Genomic DNA, 23,862 nt, shown 5'->3' on the forward strand with positions numbered 1-23,862 from the left:
TTTATTGAGAATTTTTGCATCTATGGTGTACTTGTCAATGATTTTTTTTTTTATCTTTGATTTTTCGTTAGTTTCTATTTTTGCAGAGTAATTTGAGGAGTATTACTGTTCTTTGACGGTCTGGTCTAATTCTGTGCTGAATCCACCTAGCTATAGCCTGTTTTTGATTGGGAAATTTTAAATCATTGCTTCTATTTTACTAGTGGTTATAGATGTATTTAAACAACTGTGGTTGTTCATATATATCAAGGAGTTCATCCTTTTTAATTTTTAAAAAAGTTTTTCTGATTGGTGGAGTTCAGGCTTTTAAAGTATGTTCTTACTGCTCTCTGCCTTTCCTCAGTGACTGTTGTCCTCTTTCTCATCTCCAAGTTTTATTAATTTATGTCTTTTCTCTCCATCTTTTGCTTACTTTGACTAGATTTGTTTGTGAATCTTGTTGATTTTCTCAAAGAACCATCTCTATTTCATTTATTCTTTGTACTGTTTTTGGGTTTTGTTTCCATTTTATTGATTTCAGATCTGAGTTTGATTATTTCTTCCCATATACTCTTCTTGGGTGTTATTTCTTCTTATTGCTCTAGAGCTTTCAAGTGTGTCATTAAGTTACTAATATGAGATCTTTTAAGTTTTTCTATAGGCTCTTAGGGCTATGAGCTTGCCTCTTAAAACTGCCCTCATTGTATCTCATTTAGGTATGTTGTGTTTGCATTTTTATTCAATTCTATAAAGTTTTAAATTTTCCTCTTAGTTTTTGTTTTGATCTAACTTTCATTCAGTAGTGAGTTGTTCAGTTTTCATGAATTTGTATACTTTCTTCTGTTACTGTTGTTGATATCCAGTCTTAATCTATGGTGGCCAGAAAGGATGCACAGTATTATTTCAGGTTTTTTATATCAGTTGAGACTTGCTTTATATGCTAATATATGGTCAATTTTGAAGAATGTTCTTTGAGTTGCTAAGAACAAAGTATATTCTTTAGTATCTGGGTGAAATGTTGGTTCCATTTAATTTATGATGCTACTTAACTTATGTTTTTCAGTTCAGCTTTACCTGTCTATTGTCAAGACACAGGGGGTGAAGTCACCTGCCATCACTGTGTGAGGGTCAATATGTGATCTTAGCTGTAGTGGTGTTTCTTTATGAACTTGGGTACTCTGGTGGCTTGATGCATAAATATTTTGAATTGCAGTATCCTCTTGGTGGATTTTTCCGTTAATGAGTATGTAGTGTTTGTCCCTATCCCTGCTGATTTGTTTTGAAGTGTATATTATCAGACATTAAAATGGCTACACTGCTTGCTTCTTGAGTCCATATGCTTAGAATATTTTTTCAAAACTTTTATCCTGATGTGATCTGTCTTTGATGTTAAGGTGTGTTTATTGGATGCAGCAGAAAGATGGGTCCAATTTTCTAATCCAGTATGTTAGTCTGTCTTTTTTTATGGAAAAATTGAGGTAATTAATATAGTTATTAATGAGCAGTATTTATTGATTTTTTTGTTGTTGTTGTTGTTGTTGTGGTGGTGGTGGTGGTGGTGTTACCTCCCTCCCTGACCCCCATTTACTCTCCTGGAAATATTTATTCCTTGTGTTCTCTTGGTTGTGCTAACCTCTTCAAACTGAAATTTTCTTTCTAGTGTTTTCTGTAGAGCTGGTTGGTGAGCAGAAATTGCTTACATTTGTTTTTATAGTAAAAAGGTCTTCTTTCTTTGTGGATTGTAACTGCTCGGTATCCTGGTCTGAGCTTGTATCTATGGTTTTTCAGAAGTTTTAGAACATTCATTCACTCCTTCTTGGCTTTCAGAGTTTATGTTGAAAATTGAAAAGTCAGGGTTATTCTAATAGGCTTGCCGTTATATTTGACTTAGCCTCTTCCCCTTGCAACATTAATATTCTTTTTTTTTCTGTGCGTTCAGTGTTTTGATTATTTTGTGTCATGGGTATTTCTCTTCTGGTCCTGTTTAGTCGGTGGTCTATATGCTGCTTTGATAAGCTGTGTGAACCAAAAGCTGGTAAGAGTCTAGATTCCTCCATTCTGTATTATTGTACTGTAGCCTGCCTTCTCTCTGATATCATACTCTTTCCCTTCTTCTGCCTGGATCCCTTCTTTTGTTTTTTATTATCTATTGCAACTGCTTTAGGATTCTTTATTTTAAAAAATAAATTGTATTTTAAATTTGAAAGAAGATGGGAATTTGATTAAATCCAGTAACCCTGAATCATCTCTCTCTCTTTTTTAATCACTTACTCTGTATTATTTTTAATCTCAGGCAGTGTCCCTTAAACAAATACAAATAAAATAAGGAAAACCATGTTTCTTATAGCAGCCCAAGACTGGAATGTGGCCAAGGCAACATTTTTATTCCACAGTAAGTTTCAGTACACTAGAAAACATGCCATTCTATCCATGTAGATTTACTTGGCACAATTGTTCTTTGTCCACGTTGAAAGCCATTTTTTATTTGACTTTTAAAATGAACTTTCCAGAAATTTAAAACAAGAATTTATTATACACTTTGGTTTAATTATTGTTCGCTGTACTCTGATACCAGGGATTTCCAAATAAGGTACTGTGCTTAGTCCCTATGTTGATCTCTAAGGCTGCCCTAACAACATCACGTGCTAGGTGGCTTACCCCCATGGATTTATTTTCTCAAAGTTCTAGTCACTATAGGGTTCAGGTGTTGGCAGGGTTGATGTCCTCTGAAGCTTATAGATGACTTTCCTCTTTTTGCCTCATAATTTTATATGGTCCTTCCTCTGTGTATGTGTAGCCCTGATGCCCCCCCCCTTTTTTTAATATAAGTCCTGTTCCTGTAACAATACTGAGTTAATGATCTCATTTAAACTCTAAATATACCCATTCTCAGTTACTTGGGTTAGGGCTTCAAAATAAGAATTTTGGATATCCTCAGTCAGACCATTAAAATCCCTAGTAGTTTTTTATTTTATTGATTACTGACTTTATCCAGTGTTTCTGTAAGGTTATAGCAAGACTTTACACTTCTAACTCTTTAAGGTCCCAGCTGACATCTTTGTCTTTTAAGAAAATTCCATAGATGTTTAAAACAAATAGAGACTGCCACATTTAAAAACTGCTGTTCTGAAACGGTATCTCACGCACATACACACTGTATAGCAGGCGCTTTACTACCTTACTCTGCACAGTTCTTAACTGAAAGTTTGCCTTCTTGCTCTTCAGTTTTAGGATGGTGAAAGAGTAGGATGTATTCAGTAGTAATTGTTCCTCAGATTCTGAACGTTGGTCCTCCCCCAACCCCCAACCAGGCTAGCAATATTTGACACCGTCTTCTCTTGTGAGGTGGGCAGTGTCATTGAGCCATAATGCAGTCACAGGGGACAAACATGTAAAGCTCTGGTGCACTGTATTGCTAAGCTAGACCATTCAGTATATTAGGTACATTTGATGCATTTCCCACTTAGTATGTCAATTTAAGTGGTTTTATCAGGACAGAGCACTTTCATAAGTAAAGAAACCATATACATCCTTTTGTTAAGACATAGAACAGCCTAATAAATCTTTAAAATATATGTATGGTTGTCAAAATGAGTAGCTTGTGTATTTTATGTAGTTATTTAGTTAGTTACTTAATGGTGTCTGCCTTTTCTGTGGTGGTCTGAATAAGAATGGCCTCCATAGGCTCATACATTTGAGTGCTTAGTCATCAGGGAGTTGCAGTATTTGGAACAGATTAATCCATGTGGTCTTGTTCAAGTAGGTGTGCCCTTGTTGTAGGAAGTGTGTCACTGGGGGGTAGGCTTTGAGGTTTCAAAAGCCAAAGCCAGACCCAGAGTCAATCAGTCTCTCAGTCTCTCTGTCTCTCTGTCCCTGTCCCTGGATCAGGATGTAGCATTCAGTTATTGCTCTGGCCTGCATGATGCTATACTCCCCACCATAATAATGGACTCAATCTCTGAAACTATAAGCTAGTCCCCAATTCGATGCTTTTTTAAAACATAAGAGTTGCTTTAGATATGATGTCTCTTCATAGCAATAGAACAGGGACTAAGACATTTCCTAACATATTTTTATTTTGTTCAATACTCGGTTGTTGAATTTATCTGCAGCTGTCAAACCATCTTGAATGGATTATCTAAACAATGATTTAGAATTTTTTAGGCTAGTGTGTTTAGAATTCTTATAATTCTAGGGAGCTGGGAAGAGCATTTCTCTACTGCTTCGGCTACACTCATTTACATGGTATGTATTAGAAGAGCTAGCTGAGTCAGAAGATCCATGGTAGACACAGTTTCATACCTGAGACTTGGTGTTATTGTTGGTTGGCCACCTTGTTTCTCCCCAGGGCTCCTTTCTATCCTTTAGGACAGCAGTTCAGCGTCTTTATCCTGGCAGAGAGCAGCACATGAAGACTGGTGGAGACTGCACAGCTCATCCACGAACCCAGGCAGCCTTTCTATGAACACATGATCAGCCTAGATTTATATCTTACTCAAGGAGAACTGCAAAGAGTTTGTGGGCATCTACCAAACAAATATGTGCTCAGATGTAACAAATTAAAAATGGTTTGACCAATCCAGGAAAACTTCTTTGCCTGTGTCTTTAAGTTTATTCTTACTTCTGTTGAATTTGGGAAGTTAGATATAAAGGCTAGATAGATTGAAGTTAGACAGTTGGAGTTGGACTGTATTGTAGGAAATGCTGTATATTTTATATTATAAAACATTAGGAGAAATCTATTATCTGGTCGTTCCTAATTCAGAATGCTACAGTCGGATTAGTGGATGACTGCATGATTTCTTCATTATAATCTTATATTTTTCCCTTAAAAGTGAATATGTTCTGTGTGGTGTTTTGACAGTATATGATTTCAACATACTAAAACAGATGATTCGTACAGCAAAAAAAGTTATGTAAACTTTATATCAATTCATAAAGATTTTTCTTGCTCTTTTAAATTTCCGAATAGTACTCCATCCGCTCCATCGTGTACACGTGCAGTTTCCTAAGGCTGGATCTGTTAGTTGTTGTTTGCAGTCTTATGTTGATGCTTCTGGGTTTAACTTGCACATACATGGTTTTCAACTTTTCTAGAAAAGCCATATTGGAAGAGTCTGTATTCTAACCATCTGTGATTGTGTCACATACCATTCCATTGTATGAGAGTATGCATTTCTATACAGAGTATATCACCAAGTTTCTGGATATCTGTGCATCTCTTAAACGAGGAGCGGTGTGTCATTGTAGGGTCAACTTTCTAATTACTTGCTTGTCCTGGGGCTGGTGGCATCTTCATATATTCTTGAAGAGTAGTTTTATGGTTCTGAAAATTATTTATTTGTACTCTTTGCTCATTTTTTTTCTTCTTAATTTCTAGGATCTCTTAGAAAGATTAGTCATTTGTGACAAGTATTAGCACATTTTTCATTTCCTAATTTTGTTTACAATGCTTTTATCAAGCAAATTGAATCTTGTATATAGTAAAATTTATTTTTAAAATTATCTTATGGCCTCAATTTTTAATCATAATTGAAAGACCCTCTGTTCTCTTAAGATTAAAAGGAATTTGTTGTTTTTTTTTTTTCTTTAGTATTTACATGGGTCTAGTTTTTATTTGGAGAACTTTGATCCAAGTAGAATTTTTGTTTGTTGAGTATGACAAGAAATAAGGATCTAGCTTTTTAGATGGCCACTCAGTTTTTCTGCATTATTGAGAGAGAAAGTTCATTGTCTACCCTGACTTGAGGTCTGGCCTTTTTCTCATCTGTATGTGTCTGGATGTATTTCTTGACTTTCTGGTCTGTTTGTCTTATTAGATAATGCCCAAGCACTGTATTGTGATACCTTTATCAAGGCATTACAGTATATTCTAGGAGTCAGTAATGCCAGTTCTCCAACAACCCTTGTTTTTTATTGATGATATTCAGAACTTTATGAAGGACTCTTTCTGTTATTTTTTAACATAAGCCTTATAATCAAAGTGTCTTGTTCTAGGGGGGAAAAAACTTAATAGTAGTTTTACTGGGATGTCTTTAAATTAAAATTTTAACTTTGAGCAAACTGAAATTTTGATGATACTAGTTAGTCCTGTTCAAGAAGATGGTATTTTTGTCTGTAGGAATCTGCATCTGAGATTGTCAAGAATGTTTTAACATTATCTTTCTACCTGTGTCTTGATTAATATTGACTGTACCATCATCTGTTGTTATTGTGAACATGTATCTTACAGCTGATGGATTTCACTCTTCTGCATTAATTTTATATCTTGAAATCTTATTACCTTGTTCCTTTTCAACCTGCCCCAGGACATGTTGTTCGGTTTCTGTGATGTTTCTTTTTTTATTTTCCTGATGTTTAACTCAAGAAGATTTATAGCCAGCCATAATGTTTTCAAGGATGTTTTAGAGATTCAAGTCTAGGGTATCATCTGGCTCACTGCAGAATGTTTGACAGGGCTTATTCCAGGGGGATAAAATTTGCTTGGTTGGCACAGGCTTCTCCAAATAAGATAATTATGACGATAGTAGTAATCTTACCAGATGCTATCTGTGACATTTGTTTTTAGTAGCCAGTTATGGAATAGACTAGCATTTTCTAACAGAACTGAGCATGTATGATTGCTTCCCACAATAAGCTTTAATTATAATTATCTCTCATTTGTTTATATTCTATCTTCCATTCTCTAAATCAGTAGGCAGTACTTTTTATGACCAGTATAGGGCCAGATGGTAACTATTTTAAGCGTTGCAGGCTTTTGAGTCTTTTTGACCATAGATTGTAGTAAACAAATATAGTACAGTTCCAGCAAGCTCTTAATTATAAATTGGTAGTGGACTAGATTTGCCCTCTGAGCTATTATTTGCTGTCCTTTGCTCTAAACCCATCTGTTGAAAGGTGTGTGTGTGTGTGTGTGTGTGTGTGTATGTATGTGTGTATACACATATGCACATGTGGAAGTCAGAGATTGTTAATCTACAATCTTTCTCTACCTTATTTTTTGAGACAGAGTCCTTCTTTGTACCTGGATCTCATCAGTTAAGCTAGCTTGGGGATTTAATAGGGTCCATATGGATTCTCTTGTTTTGAATTCCCCAGCTCTAGGATTACAGTTGTGTGCCTCCATATCTGACTTTTTTCGTGGGTTCTGGAGATTAAACTCAAGTCTTCAAGCTTACAGAGCAAGCCATTTACTGACTGAGTCATGTCTCCAGTCCAATTAAGTTACATTTTTGTTTAAAATGTTGTTCTATAGCATTAATAGCTTCTTAGGTTCCTTTGTTTTATCTTAACTATATGACATATACATTTAATGGAGTTTCCCCCTTTAGTATTTCTTGCAACTTTTCCAAATTTTATAATATGGATAGCTTAACTTTTTAATAAATTTATTTCTACCTGTGTTCATATGCAAAAAAATATTTAAAAAATGTTTCATCTATTTTCTTGTTTTGGAGCTCATATTATTTCAACAGAAGTTGAAACACCATGTGAAAACTAACTGCAAAACAGTTTTTTCTTTTAGTAGTCTCTGAAAATGGTAATTTTCCAACACACCGGCTGATCTCTGACTTTAATAATCAGTCAAGTTAATCAGTGGGATTCATCAGACATAAAAGAAGCAAATTACACGTGTATTTAAAACATTTTAAACAAATGCTACCTCAGTCTTTTAGACAGTTCTGTCCTGATGTGTCATCCTTTCAATAGGAGTTAGACGGTTAAGACATTGAAGTTCACATTTGAGTCCTAGTTTCATCTCAGAAATTGCAAAGGTGATGATGTTTGATGAGATGGTAACAATGGTTCATTGTGCATTGTAGTAGCTGGTGTCACAGAACAGACAGGAACTGCTGCCAGACATTCCTTCTTTTGGGTAAATACAACTGATTCACAAGAGAAGGCTTCCTGTGGTGGTTTTGATGAGCTGTAAGGTGTTATCTTGTGAAGAGTGAGCATACAAAACTAGAAACAGAAAGGATAGCGTGTGTGATTGGAGACTGAAAGCAGAAGAGAGGCTTTCCTTGAAAGCAGGAGGTTGTAGTTTGCCTGTCAGCTCTGCTGCTTGACCTCCCACAAGTAGGCTTGTGGAACTGCGAGCAAGTGAGCAAGCCGGCCCTGAAGCAGCTCTCGAGCTCCACCTGTGGCTCTTGCACTGCATCCTCGGTGGAAACTGCACTGGAACACCTTGTCCTATTTCTCTCCTCCACGTGTAATAAAAACAAATGAACTTGAGAATGTGGAGGAATTTTCTGGGTTTAACATTAGGTAGTGTGTACAGAGGTCATAAAAACCTGTAAATGTGCTCTACCAAAGAAAGATGTCTGCTCCCTTTCAAAAGAGGGGGCTACCCACTTTGCTCCAATACAAGGACTTCTTGTCAGGGATACTAAGAGTGCCAGGAGAGTACTCGCTTCAGCAGCACACACATTAAAATTGGGAGAATACAAAGATTAGCATGGCTCATGTGCAAGGAGGACAGGCAATTCATGAAGTGTTACATATTTACAAAAAAAAAAAAAAAAAAAAAAAAAAAGTGCCAGAGAAAAAGTTGTTACGAATACAGCAGAATCTAACCTTTTTTGTTTTGAAATACACCAAGTAGTTAAATGGTCTATGCTTAGAAGATGGTAATTTTGATTGAAATCAAGTATCATTTTAATCTAATGAAAATATTATGGTTTTTATTCATAGCAAGAGACTTTATTTGCAGTGGATGTTCTGCTTAATAAATCCTTGAAAAGTTTGATCTATATTATCTGTTCTTCAGAATAACTCTATAGACTGTGGTTACTTACTTGTTTTAAAGGGTTTTGTTGTTGATGTTGACAGTTTGAAAGGCATATATACTGAATTTTAGTTACTCTCACCCCTCCCCCATCACCTTTTTATCCCCCAGCTTCTTCACTGAATCCTTTCTTCTTCCCAGTAAGCCTCCTTCCTACATTCATGTCTCCTTATGCATGTTACCCACTGTACTTAAACAGGACTTTGCATGAGCATGGCTAGTTTACCTACAAGGCAGCTTTATGCCACCAAAGAGTGACACTCCTTCCTCCAGCCACTGTTAACCTCGTAATCCCTCAGGGAGGTGTGAGGCTTCATAAGCTCTCCCCCTTCTGTGATGAAAGTTTGATGATCCTATCTTGTACAGGGAACCACAGCTGCAGTGAGTTTATATAGAAGGCATGTCCTAGTCAGAAGATGTTTTACATCAGCTTTCCCCAATATGGCTCTTAAATTCTTTTGTCCCTTCTTCCATGATGTTCCTTTAATATTGAGGGTATGCATATATGTGCTATGCATATCCTTTTAACAGCTGAGCACTCTGTAGTCACTTATTGTCTGCCCTTTAACCAGTTGTGAATCCTCTGCTGAGGGCTGCACTAGTCTGTGACTACAGAGATAAGTCTATAGAAGGCGGTTTTTACTGTGTCTGTTTAGCAAAATAGTAAGTTCTCCCCTTGGATCTATGGCATCCATACATTGGGTTCATGGCTGGGCTTACAGTCCTGGACAAGAGTTCTGTCCTGTGGGGCAGGCCTAAATCCAACCGGAAGGTAGTGTGTTGCCCCATGGCATTCTTTCTTGCCAATATTATAACAATCATACCAGATTGATTGTTACTGTAGTTTATCTCTGGATAAGAATCTTAAAAGATTTACCTTCTGGGAGCCTGCATAGAATCTCTTAGACCTAAAGCTTCATTACTGTTTTTCTGTTCACCTGCAATGGCTTAGCTGACTTCACTGAAAGTAAATCAGATCCAGTTCCTACAAACTTAAATTTACTTAAAATTATCTGTATCTTGCTTTCTAGATTGACAGTGAATAAGGATGTTGACTGTGATGGTTGGTGTAAATTGCCTGTTTGACATAATCTACTTGGGAGATGAGCCCCCAGATATGCCTGTAGGGAATTATATTGATTATGCTGATAGGGAAGACACACCCACTGTGGGTGGCACCCTTCCATGCATGGACTCCTAACTGCTATATAAATGTAGAAAGTGAGCTGAGCAGCGGCATGTGTTTGTCCTCTGCTTCCTGATTGGATGGGATGTGATCAGGTGCTTCAAGTTCTGACACCTCGGCTTCCCCACCACAGACTGTATGTACCTTTGAACTATGAACCAGAGTATACCATTTATCTTTAAAGTTACATTTATTAAAGTATTTTATCATAGCAATAGGAAAAGAAATTAAGACACTTTAAGAGTTATAGGGGTTTGGTTTTGTTTTGTTGGACACACTGTTGGACATAAATGACTTCTAGCTTTAAGAAAAAGTATTTTATTTTTAATTATGTAAATATGTGTGTGATTGTGTGCATGTGGATGCAGTGTCCAAAATGTTGAGAGAGGGATTCAGAACCTCTGGAGCCGAATGAACCTCTGATGCCCAGTGTGGGAGCTGGGAACTGAACTGGGTCCTTGGCAAGAACACGGTGGTGTACTCTTAGCCACTGATCATCTTACCAACCACAGCTTCTGCTTTTTTTTTTTTTTTTTTTTTTGAGAAAGAACTTAATAAAAACTGGCAGTATTTACTAAATTAATATGTAAATATCTTGTGACTCGGCAATGTAGTTCTAGGTATCTGATCTACCAAATAATACCTGCCCAGCTAGTTAAAGTATATCTTGAGAAAATTTCTTACTCAAAATATTGTTAAGAATGAGAATGCCAATTCAAATGCAGGTTGTCTGTGGGCTACAGAATTTTAGATTTCTTCTTCCAGAATCACAAAGGATTGAGGGTTTGATAGGAATGTGGCAACTGTTTTTACAGCCACTTTCTGATTGCTTTAGTATTTACTTGCCACCAGGCACCACTTGGGGTATTTTTTAGTTAGCAATTCATAAGTCTTTGCAAGCAGGCCTTAGGGGATTGGTGTATCATCTTTGTGATACAGATGAGGTGACTTGAGCTGAATGGAATAAATGTGCCACCCACAGTGGGTGTGTCTTCCCATATCAGCATAATCAATATAATTCCCCATAGGCATATCTGGGGGCTCATCTCCCAAGTAGATTATGTCAAACAGGCAGTTTTCACTAACCTTTAAAGAAACAATGTGGTATCTGTGTGTCCAGCTCCTCTGTTATTCAGGAGAAGCACATTTATTTTAGTAACATTGTTACAAACAACTGCAATGTCTATTTTTGTTACTTTTCTTTATCTTTCCCAGTTTACCCTTCTTCCTACTTAATAAGTCTTCTTACCATGCCACCACACTTGGGTCACTCCATTGCTTAAAGGAGCTCACTCACTTTCATTTAAAGCAGTATAATGCATGTTAAATAGTTTTTTTTTTTGTCTCTGTGACAAGTAACTGAATTCAAAAAGAGGAAAGATTTATTTTGGCTCATAATTTTACCCACAGTTTGCTAACTCCATTGTGTCTTGGCTTGTAGCAAGACTTAACATTATGGTGGAAGGGCATGGTAAAAAAAATACTCTTCACTTATACCATCCAGGAAACAGAGAACAGTAACAGGAAGGGGCCACAGCTAAGATGTACCTGACAAAGACCTGACCACAGCAACACATTTCCTCTAATCAGGCCCCACCCTGCACCATATTTCAACAGTTTATTTGGATTTTGAATTCACCAATTGATTGTTAAACTGTAATAGTTAGATTCCTCAGGATCTATTTCTCTTTGGAAATGCCTGCATAGACATACCCGGAGGGATACTTGAGTGCAATTTCAGTTCAGTCAAACTGGCAATCAAGATTAACCATGACATACTCTTAACTCCATAGTCAGGTTTTCAGACTATGTGACCATCCTGTCCCCTCTCCTACTCAATTTTCTATTATTCTGCTCAGCTGCCTGCACTGTAACTAAGCTAAAGTATTCACCTACTCCTTTGTAAACACGCATTTCCTGTTTAAAATTTGTCTGTTTGAAACAGTTTCAGCATTTCCTAACAGGAAGTGCCAGGTGCCCTCAGCCATCCCCCTTTTTCTGAGTTGTTTGAAGTAATGATGTGATGTTTATAAAGTGCTTGGTGCCATCCCTGGCAGATAGCGATCCATCAGTGTAACTATCAAAATAAAGTTGAGAAAAGTACAAGATGGAACTAGAACATCTTGTTGTGGTATAAAGAAGAAAGTGTAATGGGGGCAGAAGCAAAAGCTCTCCCTTGTGGAATAATACTGACAGAGAGGGAAAAGGGAGTTATAAAATCATCACTCCACACTGAAATGAGTAGGTGTTAGTTTAGTGAGAAGCAGGATATTTTTGCATAATCTCAGTTCTTTTCTTCATAGTTTGCCAGTTGATTACAAGGAAAAACATAACTTTGCAGTGGAGAAACTTGACAATCAACACTTCAGTGACTCTAAATTAATAATCAAAATTACTATAGTGTTGGGAAAACTAATCTATATTTCCCATGTGGTCTAGGAAGATAGCATCATCCGTTGGTATTTGTTTTAGGAGTTTATTACTTTCATATGATCTTGACAAAAAATCGTATAAAACCCACATGGAAGATTGGTTCACACCCAGGATATATTCTCTTCAAAGATGTCAAGAATAAGAAAAGAAAGGTGGAAGCGTCCACACATGTGTTATGTAATTTCTAATGTGTTGTGTGATCTTCAGCTGGATTTTAGAGTGGAATAAAGTCATTACTAAGAATACTAGGTAAATGACACAATTTGAGCAGGAAGTCTAGATAAACTAATGATATTTTCATGGTGTGGTTATGTGAGACAGTGTCTCTGGAAATAGGAATAAAGAAGAGTGTTGTCAACTGGTTCAGAGAAGAGAATTCTACAGCAAATGAGTAAATGTAGGCATGTTGGATTTTCATGATGGATCTATGGGGTTTCTTTGTACTGTTAGACAGTTTTGGTAAGTTTGACGTTGTAGCAAGCTGAGCTTGGTTGGTTTTTGTTGTTGTTTTTGTTTTTTGGGTTTTTGGTTGGTTGGTTTTTTTTTTGTTTTTTGTTTTTTTTTTGGTTTTTTTTTTTTTGTCTTTTCACAGGTTCAGAATTTATTGAACCTCAGAAATTCACAAGGTTCCCCAATTTTAATTTCTGTGGTTTGCCCGATAATCCGATAATCTCATCTATTTTGTGACTCTGATAGTGGCAAATGCAAGTTCTTTTATCTCAATTTTAATTACTAAATATTAACTCTTTTTTTATTGGATATTTTATTTACAGTACAGATGTCATCCCCTTTCCTCATTTCCCCTCCCTAGAACCCCCTATCCTATACCCCCTCTTCCTTTATGCTTTTATACCATTTTGATTACATGCATGTAATAAGGTCAGTTCTAGGTTGAGGGTCTAGCAATACAATAGATACAAATAGTTGAGGAACAAGCAAATGCAAGAAACAAATAGTGAAAGAAAAAGCAAGGCATTAAACCCAGTTACGTGAACACTCCCGTGATCACTGTTTCTAAAGGCTTGTCTGGTTGACCAAAGTATCTGAGCCTACTTCCCTGTCCTAGCCCGAGGTCATTTACGAGTCTGAGGCCTACTTCCTTGTGTTTGTTTTGTTTTTGTTTGCTTGTTTCATTCTGTTTGTCTAAGGCCATAGTTGGGACCCTGTATCCTAGAGAAGCTTCAGCAGTTCCTCCTTTAGGGGCATTGTGTGGAGTAACTGTTCTCTCATTTTCTTAGACTAAAGGCAGAAACCGTTTGAGAGCACCCAGCAGGCCTCATACTGTGCACCTGAAAACAGGATGCAAGCTTTCTAAAACCATGCTTCCCATGTTTGTAGCCTCCTGCTGATTGGACTTTGTCCAAAGCTATTAATAGTGTATCAAGATATATATATATATATATATATATATATATATATATATATATATATATTATATTTGTATAATATACTATAGAATATTTCTCAAAACAGGACATTCAATGATTCTTGGTTGTAAACAATCTGAGGTTATAGTCCCTGGTAAGAGCTTTGAATGTAGATCTCTGTTACCCATTTCTCATCTATCTGTTTGAACAGTTAGATGGATTAAAATGATAATATTTCAGGACAAGTAAAGAGGTTTGCAAGTCTGTAAACATTCTTGCAGGCAAAGCCAAGTCCTATTTGTTTCTTTCTCCAAGAACATACAGCTCTGTTTTCACTAGTCTAAGACACAAATTGCTGCCTTTAAATTTTCTACCCTAAAAATCTACCACTGATTATTGTACTTTAGCACAGCCTTAGGAGAAAAAATTAAGCAGAGGACGATGGCACACACACACCTATAATCATAGCACTTGGGGAGCTGAGTTAGGATGGTTGTTAGGAATTCAAGAATACCCTGAGCTACACAGTAAGTACCAGGCCAGCCAAGACTCCATAAAAAGGATTTACACTGAGTGTTTACTATATTTTTTTTAATCCTACATAAAATCCCCATAGAATGTCTACTTTGGGGTTCTTTGACTCTAGGTAAGCTTTCAAAAATTTAACTGGGACAAGCACATAAGATTGAAGTGGAAATTTGAGGGTTCTTTGGAAAGCCAGTTGTGTCAGATGGTGTTTTGCTGGGGCAAACATGTGGAAGAACGTTTTGCTGAAGCAGACACAGGTGAAAGAGTGTTCTGCTAAAGCAAGCACGTGAAAGGATACGTGATGAAGGATTGTTTGCTAACAACACACATGTATTGGTCTGCTTTACATTGCATAGTTGAGCTGGGTTTGTCAGGACTCCATAGAGAGAAACATCCCAAAAAACTTCTGGTGATGTGTTGTGCCTTCTTGCTGCTTTCGTGGACTAGGGCTGATTGACAGAGTGATGTCAGCTGAGACAGACTCACGTGCTGAGGCAAGACAGGTGTTGAGGCAAGACCCATGGAGTACACATGATGTCTGGAGGGAGCATAAATAGTACTCAGCGGCTGTGAGAGAGGCTCGCTGAGGCTTGCCAGTAGAGCTAGCTGTGCAACACTTGAAGGTCTTAAGTCTTAGCTGATCGTTGCTTGCTGAGAGAAGCACAGCAGAGAACTTGGTGTTCCTGGCGTTGGCCATGGTCCCTCCTACTGATTTTTGCTGATTTGGCTGAGACCTGGCTGTCTCTGCTAGGTCTTGCTACCGCTGCTGATTCATGTTTGCTATCCTGACTCTACCGAACTGGATTGCTGGTATATCCCTGTGAACTGAACTGCTGATTTCCTGACAACACAAACGGGATTTGCTCCAAAGAACTGTTTCTAAGCAGGTCCACTTCCCCATATTCTTTCTTTTCCAGTACCTCTGGTGGGGAGTGGGCTAGAAGGGAGATTAAATATTAAATACCATCATATAAAAATAGGGCTCTAAAAAATTAAAGTTACATAAGATAGTGAAGTTATATGGCCAAAATATGAGCATTATATGACCCTAAATCATTTAAGTATTGCAAAGTAGAATAGTTGATGTCAGGTAGCTTGGGTGAGAATAATTAGCCGGGCCAACATTCTAAGAAGAGAAGCAGCAGCAGGGCAGAGAAGGGGAAAGGGAATTTCCCAGGCAGCATATGGTATGGGAACAGAGGATAACTCTGAGCAGTTTGTTTAACTTACCTCTGACAATTACTGTATTTTCTCTAAGATTCTAATATTACTTTAATAGTATCTATTTTATAATGTTGTGGTGATCAGATACTTCCTTCCTAAACAGTATAAAATAAGTGCCCAGTGTCTAGTTGCTATTCTTAGGCTACTCTCAGAAACAGTAAGTTAGGTGTTTAGGCCAGCCTCAGACACTGGACTGGGTTCCTTTCAGGAGCTTTTTCTCTGTCCCTGATTCTAGGGAGTTAAGTAAGGTTCTACTTCTGTGCAGGCATCGATAGCAAGAATGTGTGCTGACAGGGTCACTCAGTCCATGTTTGTTGTGATTCTGTTTTGTTGTCGATTGTAGTATAAACTAATAAAGAGGCAAAAACTAAGAAATCACATGCTATTCCTACAGTGTTCGTATAATAAGAAACTAAAACCAGCATTGGCTTAAATAAAACAAACAAACAAAAACAACTCAGGCTTACAGATTGTGCCGCAAGTCAGTACAGACTCATGAAAATTTTTTCAAAAAAAAAATCAGATGGATCTATAATTTTACCAGGACAGTGACTTAGGACAGACGAGCCGGCTTAGCTAGGAGTCCAGCAGGCCGATGGACATGTGTAACTCTGGCAGCGGTTCTCACTCAGACGCGCTTACTCAGGTCAAGTCTTGATTGCCTCCTCAACGTGAAATGTGATTTATGCCCAGCTCAGAAAGTACATCAACCTAGCCAATGCCGAAGCAGGCTTCCTTGAGTTAAAGGGCTAAGAACCCTCACTGCTGAGGTCAGTGAGGATTTGACTACTTGTGGTATCACCGACCATTTTGAAGCAAGTGTCGTGGCTGCAGTTGGCTTGCAGTACTTGGTTCTGGTGCTGTTTGTTTGTTGTTGTTTTGAGATGAGACTTTCTATCTCTCTACCTCAAACTCACCTTGAGCAGGTTTTGTAGGCAGGCCTTGAACTCAAGATACTCTTGCCTCAGCCTACTGAGCGCTGAAGGACAAACATTTACCATTATACTTGGCTCAGTGCTCTCTTCTGAGACAATTAAATTTCACAGTTCACCTTGGTATAGCCGTCTCACCAGAGCCCTTTCTATCTGCTTGACTTTTACCCAAGAGTCATTTGATCTGAAGTGTGATGAAAGGCCTCGGTTGCAGTACATCCTTGGTAATCAACTCACTGCATACAAAATGTTCCCTATTACAATTCTGAAGCGCTGAAGCCCATCAGCCCAATTGCAATTACAGTTAAATTGTAGAATAGCTGTGCCAAACTTGGTCATATAAGGGTGGATTGACCAAATGCTCACCAAAACATGACCTTGTGTGAGTGCTTGGGCCAATATAGCATCCAGGTCCAGCAGTTGTCCTCTGACCTTCATATGTGTGCTATGATGTGCATATACACAGTAATAATAAAGCTTTAAAAATGGATTTGGATTACAGTTGGTAAAGGTTGTAGGTTTTTTATTATCTAATATCAAAGAAGTATGTTTTTTAATTACCGTATTCATCTTTCTAAGTATTTCCCTTCAAAGCCATCCCAGAGGTCAAAATGTAGTTGAGAGGTGACAGCATTACAGGGCGAAGGAGTTAGAAATGGTGCTTTGGGGCCAGGAGAGGGGCTGTTGGTTATGGGAAAGGAGAATTCTGCAAACAAGGGAATAGGTGAGTACTGGAGGAGTCACCCAACTACTTAAGCAATTCCTGGAAGGCAGAGACACTGAGTGGAGATTTCAGAGACACTGAGTGGAAATTTAAAATAGAATAGTTACAAACTTACTGTTAATCCTGAGATTCATAAGAAAAAAAATAGTTCTACAAGTTTGAGCCACATTCGAAGCATGCTTTAATTAAATACTGACCCCCTTGATTTGGGGGTCAGAGGGTTTGAAGTTAATTACTCTCAAGATGTTTGGACTTGGTAAACACAACAAAAATTTTTAGTCAAAATTCTAGAAGGAGCATGCTTTAGCAGGAGCCGTCACGCCCAGGCTGGGGCCATTGATCAGCAGTTAGGAGCTGTACTGCTCTTGCAGAGGACCGATGTTCCTGCCAGAACTCATGCTGACCATCTCACAGCCACCTGGAATTCAGTTCCTGAGAGGTTTCTGGCTTCCATATGCATCTGCACTCATGTGCATGCATACGTGTCACACACACAAACACACACACTCACTTATACATACAGAGAGGGGGGAGGGGAAAGGGAAAGGGAAGGGATTAGGCATTGCATCTCATCCCTTTTATCCTAGCACTCAGGATACAGAGGCAGGCAGTTCTCTATGAGTTCAAAGCTAGCCTGTTAGAGCTACATAGTGAGACCCTGTCAATGAGTGAATGAATGAATAATAAATAAATAAATAAATAAATAAATAAAGGCAGTGAGGCATTCAAGAGCTGCACAAAAAAAAAAGGGCAGAATGATCAGATTTTGGAAAAGAGCCTCATAGTTTCATATTTACTTTGTATTTTCACAGCAAAGTCAACAGTTTTATATATTGAAACACTGGACTCAAACAATGTTCCCAGAATTTAAAATAGAATAGTTACAAACTTACTGTTAATCCTGAGATTCATAAGAAAAAAAATAGTTCTACAAGTTTGAGCCACATTCGAAGCATGCTTTAATTAAATACTGGCCAGGTCCATCCTTGGGTTCCCAGGGAATGGCCATGAGTCAAATTTTGCAGGGGCTTAAAAAGGCAAAACCCACAATTCATTGCATTTTCCATCAGGTTTAATCAGGAGCAAGTATCCATCCTGATGTTTCCTGCCTATTTACTTCCTGCCTACATGTGGTCAAGCACATCTGGCGCAGATATGTCAAACACGCTTTTTTAGGGGAATAAGAATCATGTGGCTTATTATTTCCCAAGAATTACAGCTCCCAGTATTCTAAGAAGTTACTTGTCCTTAGGCAGTTGGGACTTCCAGGTTAACTTTGTCTCTTTATGTTACCCAACTACCACAGCCACAAACAAGGGCCAGCTCCTGAAAAACTGTTCTTACATGTTAAAGGTAACTCAAACTATCCCCAGCTAAGCTTAGGTGTTAACCATTCTGACTGGATAGTCCCTATTTGTATGAAGTGCCTGGATAGAGACCTTTGTCAGGAACTTGTCCTAAATTCAACTACTCTTTTCTTTGTTCAGGGAGCCACTGGCTTGATTTGCTCCTGGTTAGTGTTGTGTCTCACATCTGGCTTAAGCTGATGTTTCTGTAATGACTTCCCCTATATTCTTCTGGATCTAGTCTTGTCCTATGTTTCTGGATCTAGAACTTGGTAACTAACAGTGGTATATTCTGACCTCTTGAATAAAATAAGAAACCATGAATTTATTCAAATGTAACTAAAGAGCCAAATGTTTAATGAGGGCTAGGGTACCTATATACTTTCAAACTACCTTTCCAAAAGTGAGTGTTAATTATGAAGAAGAAATGTGTGCTCTCTTTCTTCTGTAGTAGACAACCCAAAGAAAACCACCTTACTCAAATGACCAAAGTAAAATCATCGATAGTAGAATGAGTTGAAATAATGCACCAACCAAGAAGATGCCACAAGATGAGTGGGCTCTCAAAGATGCACATCTGAGTATGGTGATGGACTGGTGTGAGGCTAGCTCACAGTGTGGCATGGCCTACAAAATGCCACACCTGGAACCTCAAGTGCCAGGGTTATAGAAGCCAAGGAAGGAGTGAGGATTTGTTGCATATTTGAGAAAATACATTCCAAGTTGAACCTCTTCACTATAGAAGATACTCGTGGAACACTTCAGTAAAAAATTTAGGATTGTGGATTAGATTATAATGATAAACTTATGTAAGTGATTATCTTGTATGAAAGTGTTTATTAATGACAAGGCATCTGGTTGGTTGGTTGGTGACTTAGCTGTTTTGTAAAAAGAATTCTTCATGCTGTACTTATAAGTCATCTGTGCATTAACAGTTGATTTAAAGTAAGCAACAAGGTCCAGTTGTTCTATATACAAGTGTAAAACAAGTATAAAGTGAAAAATGTAGAGTATATTTTTAAAAATATAATATAGTTGGCTAATAAACTTACTCAAGAGGTTAGAATGCTTTTTTAAGTTTTTTGATGCTTAGAACTATACCATGTTTAACAACTCAATGTTCTTAAAATGCTGTTTTCACCGTATTGAGCTATGCATGAAAAGTTGTCCACATCAAAACCTCAAACAAGCCTTTTGTATTTGTAGAAAAACAGATTTTACAATTTCATGCAAATATAAAACAAACTAGAAAAATGGCTATCCTGAGCATGCAATATCAGAAACATAGGTGGGCATGTTTATGCCTTTCCACATTTTCAGAATATATTGAACTGTAAATTCACATGCTATATTGGTTTTGTTGGCTGCAATTTACGTAGTATCCCTGGTTTCCCTTGATAGCTAGTTAACGCAAAAATGGTTTCTTTTATTATAATCTTAAGTTAACCTTTAGGCCACATATTACCTATCAGAGTAAATTGATTAATCTGTATAGCTGTCTGTGTGGGTTAAGGTTAAAGCAGTTGTATCAGAGTGGAAGAGAACGACCTGAGAAATTAGGAAGCAGATATATACATACAGATATACACAGGTATGTAAGATACTTAAACCCCACCAGGAGCTTTGCTGGCAGTTTAGCTCAAGGTCTAGCCACAAGGGTAAAGTGGAGCTGCCTAGACAAAGTGTAAGATCCTGGAGGCTCTAGAGATAAAGCACAGAACCAGATCTAGACTAGGCCTTGAGTAGGCTCAGCCCATCAGAGGCCATCTGAAGCCCCAGGGAAACTTGGGAATTCAGTCCCTGGATGTGTACAGTGAATAGTCAGATGACAGGTTGGTGAGGGCTTTTGATAGTTCCTCTTTATGAGGTTCAGATGTGAGCATTGCAGCACCTCTTCCAAAGTCTGCTGTGTGTAGTAAGTTCTCAGGCCTAGTTTTCCTGGTGTGAATTTTTAATATGAGCCCATGCACTCATATAGTCCAGTTTTACTTTGATAAGTTTATAGGATCTTACTTGTTCTCTTTTAGGAATAAATTAATTTTGTGCTTTGAAAGTAATGCTGGGTAGATAGTACTTTTAAAATTTGTGTGTGGCTGTGTGTGTGCACACATTAGTGTACATGTGCAGTTCACGTGTATGTGCATGTGGAAGCCAGAGGTCAGTCAACCTCGGGCGTTTTCCTCAATTGGTTTTCTACCTTATTTTTATTTTATTTTATTTTATTTTTTTGCCTAGGCTGGCCAACCAATGAGTGTCAGGGATGTGTCTGGCTGTCTCCCCAGTCCCACCTTACTCCCAGTGCTGGAGTCAGAGGCATGCCCTGCTTTGCCTGTCTTTTTACCTGAGTGCTGAGATCTGAAATCAGGTCCTCATGCTTGCACAGGCACTTGACCAACTGAGCCATTTCCTTGTTTAGGTGCCGGACAAGGTGCAGAGTCTTCCTGCTACCATGTTTGCACTTAAAATGGAGTCAAATGAGGCTTGTAAAATGGAGACTCTTAGGGCAAGGCACAGCCTTAAGAAAGCTTTTAACAATATGGAGAAACTTAGAGCAGTCTAATCTCAACAATAACTCAATGAAAATTCAGTTTTGTAAAAAGAAGACATAGAGAATAAAATATCTGAGAAGTTAAGGATTCCTTTCTTCTAGCACCTCGTCCTGTTAGGGTGCAAACTCTGTGCTGGCTCAGCAGGCTAAGTGCAGAGCTCTGGTCACCCCAGTTCTGCTTTGTTTGTAGGGTGGGGTTCCATGCTGTTAGAGGGACGCTAAGCAGGGATGGCACTTCAAGAGAATCTGGCCACCATCCTAAGGAGGTTTCCGTTTTGGTTTTTGCCAGAGGAAGAGAAGAGGTAGTTCATAAGAACAGAGAAATCTTGGGCACTCACTAACAAAACCAACTATTTGAGACACAGCATGTGTTCGGTGGTGATTATGCGGAGTATGGGAACTACATTATGGCAGTTAGTGGAATCTTTGGAGGTAGGCAATTTAAAAAGTCCTCCTAGGGTAGGAACAGAGCTCAAACACTGTCCTCGGACTACTCAGTTAAGAACCTGAATTTATTTGGACCAGGCTGTGGAACAGTTAGTGCCCCAGAGAATTATTGGAAACAACTGAGCAGTCAAGTAGCAGTTAGTGAAGCCTCACAGCTGTTTGTAATACTAGTAGAGGCAGAGAACCTAGCCAGCCAGGGAAATTTGTTCACATTCCCAGGGCTCTGTTCTCTGAGGAGCGACACTGGAGGTCTTAGATTGCAGATCAAAGAGATTTGACTAAATTGCCAGGCCAAGCTATTAAATAAGGGAAAAGCCAAAACAATAAAAACAAGCTAAGCTGGGTATGTGGCTTATTCTTAGAATTGCAACATTTAGAAGTCTGAGGCACGAGTCTGAAGACAGCCTGGGCAACCATGTAAGACTGGCTGAAGACAAAACAAACACATCCTGCCAGGGTGAACTAGGGGAATTGAAATCAGTTCATAATTTGGATCTCCCACAAAAACAGGAAATGAAAAATAACTAAGAAGTCTGATATCGAAAACTGTAAATATGTACTTGCAGAGAAAAAAATGTAAGGTAATAAAGCAACATTTTAGATGTGGAAAATATAGTTGCCCTCAGTATCCTTGAGGACAGAGGTTTGGGGACATAGCCTCTACAGACAAGAGCTAGCAAATGCTTGTCTACTTTACAAAGTGGTTTATAGTATTGTATATAAATTGTACGTATTCTTTTTTTTTTTTTTTTTGGTTTTTCGAGACAGGGTTTCTCTGTGTAGTCCTGGCTGTCCTGGAACTCACTCCGTAGACCAGGCTGTCCTCGAACTCAGAAATCCGCCTGCCTCTGCCTCCCAAGTGCTGGGATTAAAGGCGTGCGCCACCACCGCCCAGCAATTGTACATATTCTACTGAATGTACTAAATCTTTTCTAGATTGCTCATAATAGCTTACACAGTACAGATAGTTGCTATACTGTGTTGTTTATTGAATAATAACAAAAACAAAAGCCTACAAGTTCCGTTCAGACACAAACTTCCTCCAAAATATTTTCAGTCTGCAGCTTATTGAATTCATAGATGTGGAATCCATAAGATCCAGAGCGCCAGCTGTGAATAGTTTTACTGTGTGTAACATTAATAGCACAAAAAGAGAAGTGAGGATAACACTGATTAGGAGTAATGTTTTATACATTACTATGTCACTATATAGAAAGCTAGCAAAAGAACATTAGAAAATAAAAATCCTTTTAAAATTTATATTTGTTTATGTATACATATACATATAAATTATATATAAATAATATATATTGGATATGTAATATATCCAATGACAATACAGAAATAAAAAACAAAGAGGAACAAAAAATAACATATGTAAAATGACAAACACAAATCTAGCTGTAATCAATAGCAACATTAAATACAAATAGCTAAATATTCTAACTAAAAAGTAGAGTTTGTCAGACTTGTGTAAAAAAGATAAAAAATTGAACTGCAGGATGTTAAAAGGAGATACACTACAAATTTTAAATATATAAATATTCTAAGTGGGAGAGAGATAGGAAAATGAAAAATCATGCAGAGAGCAACCTCAAAGATGGATAATGTCAGGCCCAAAGGAAATGAGAAAATTTTAAATAAGTAATGATATGTGTTTGATGAATAAAATACATTTGATCAGGGTTTATATGCTTCTATAAAGGTATACTAGGGTAGGCAATAGGCAGAAAAGTTTAGGCTGTCAGCAGCTTGGTTTCATTAGAAGGATGCCTCCTTGGACAGGGCCTCATGTATTTCTCTCTTGAGTTTTGACACCAGATGAATGAAATGAGGACATGACCCCTCCAAGGTGTGGGTGAGGAGAAGGATTGTATTGTAGACATGAGGGAGAGCCAGAGGCATCTGGAAGAGTCCAGAGCAGAGAGAGAGAGTAGACTGAACCTGGCTATAGTGTGGTAGGCAGCAAGAGAGGAAGAGAAGAAAGACAAAAGAAGAATCAGAGAGCAGCCAAGGACTAAGAGGAGGAAGGGGACGAACCAAATCAAGAAAAGTTCATGGTTAAAATGTTAGGGTTGTATAGGAATGAGAAGCTGGGAAAGGGGAAGCAAGGACCCTGACTTGGAGAGGTGCAGGGTAATGGGTGGGGTATGCCAGCCAGGATGACTCTGAAACAGATACTTGCCGAGAGAGCCTAGAGGCCAGCTCAGTTAGCCATGTGTTCTGGGTTTCTTTGGGACCTGACAGATAGTTAAACACATCTCAGACAAAATGGTCATAAAAACAGAACAAAATATTACTAGATATTAGATGGGACATTTCACAGTGTCTAAAGGGCCAAACCCATTAGCAAGATGTAA

The 23,862-nt window shown here is 38.0% G+C and overlaps 1 protein-coding gene and 1 non-coding gene across 3 annotated transcripts in view; both read left to right on the forward strand.

Annotated features, from left to right (window-relative positions):
* Rps6ka5 (ribosomal protein S6 kinase A5) overlaps positions 1-23,862 on the forward strand; it is a 164,016-nt gene that overhangs the window by 66,824 nt on the left and 73,330 nt on the right. The gene's annotated exons all lie outside the window — the stretch shown is intronic.
* On the forward strand, positions 8,386-8,488 carry LOC143437195 (U6 spliceosomal RNA). The gene has a single exon (XR_013106809.1). It is a non-coding gene; the product is annotated as a U6 spliceosomal RNA (small nuclear RNA).

The sequence above is a fragment of the Arvicanthis niloticus genome, chromosome 23 (assembly GCF_011762505.2).
Source record: "Arvicanthis niloticus isolate mArvNil1 chromosome 23, mArvNil1.pat.X, whole genome shotgun sequence".
In the NCBI taxonomy this organism is placed as follows: Eukaryota; Metazoa; Chordata; class Mammalia; order Rodentia; family Muridae; genus Arvicanthis; species Arvicanthis niloticus.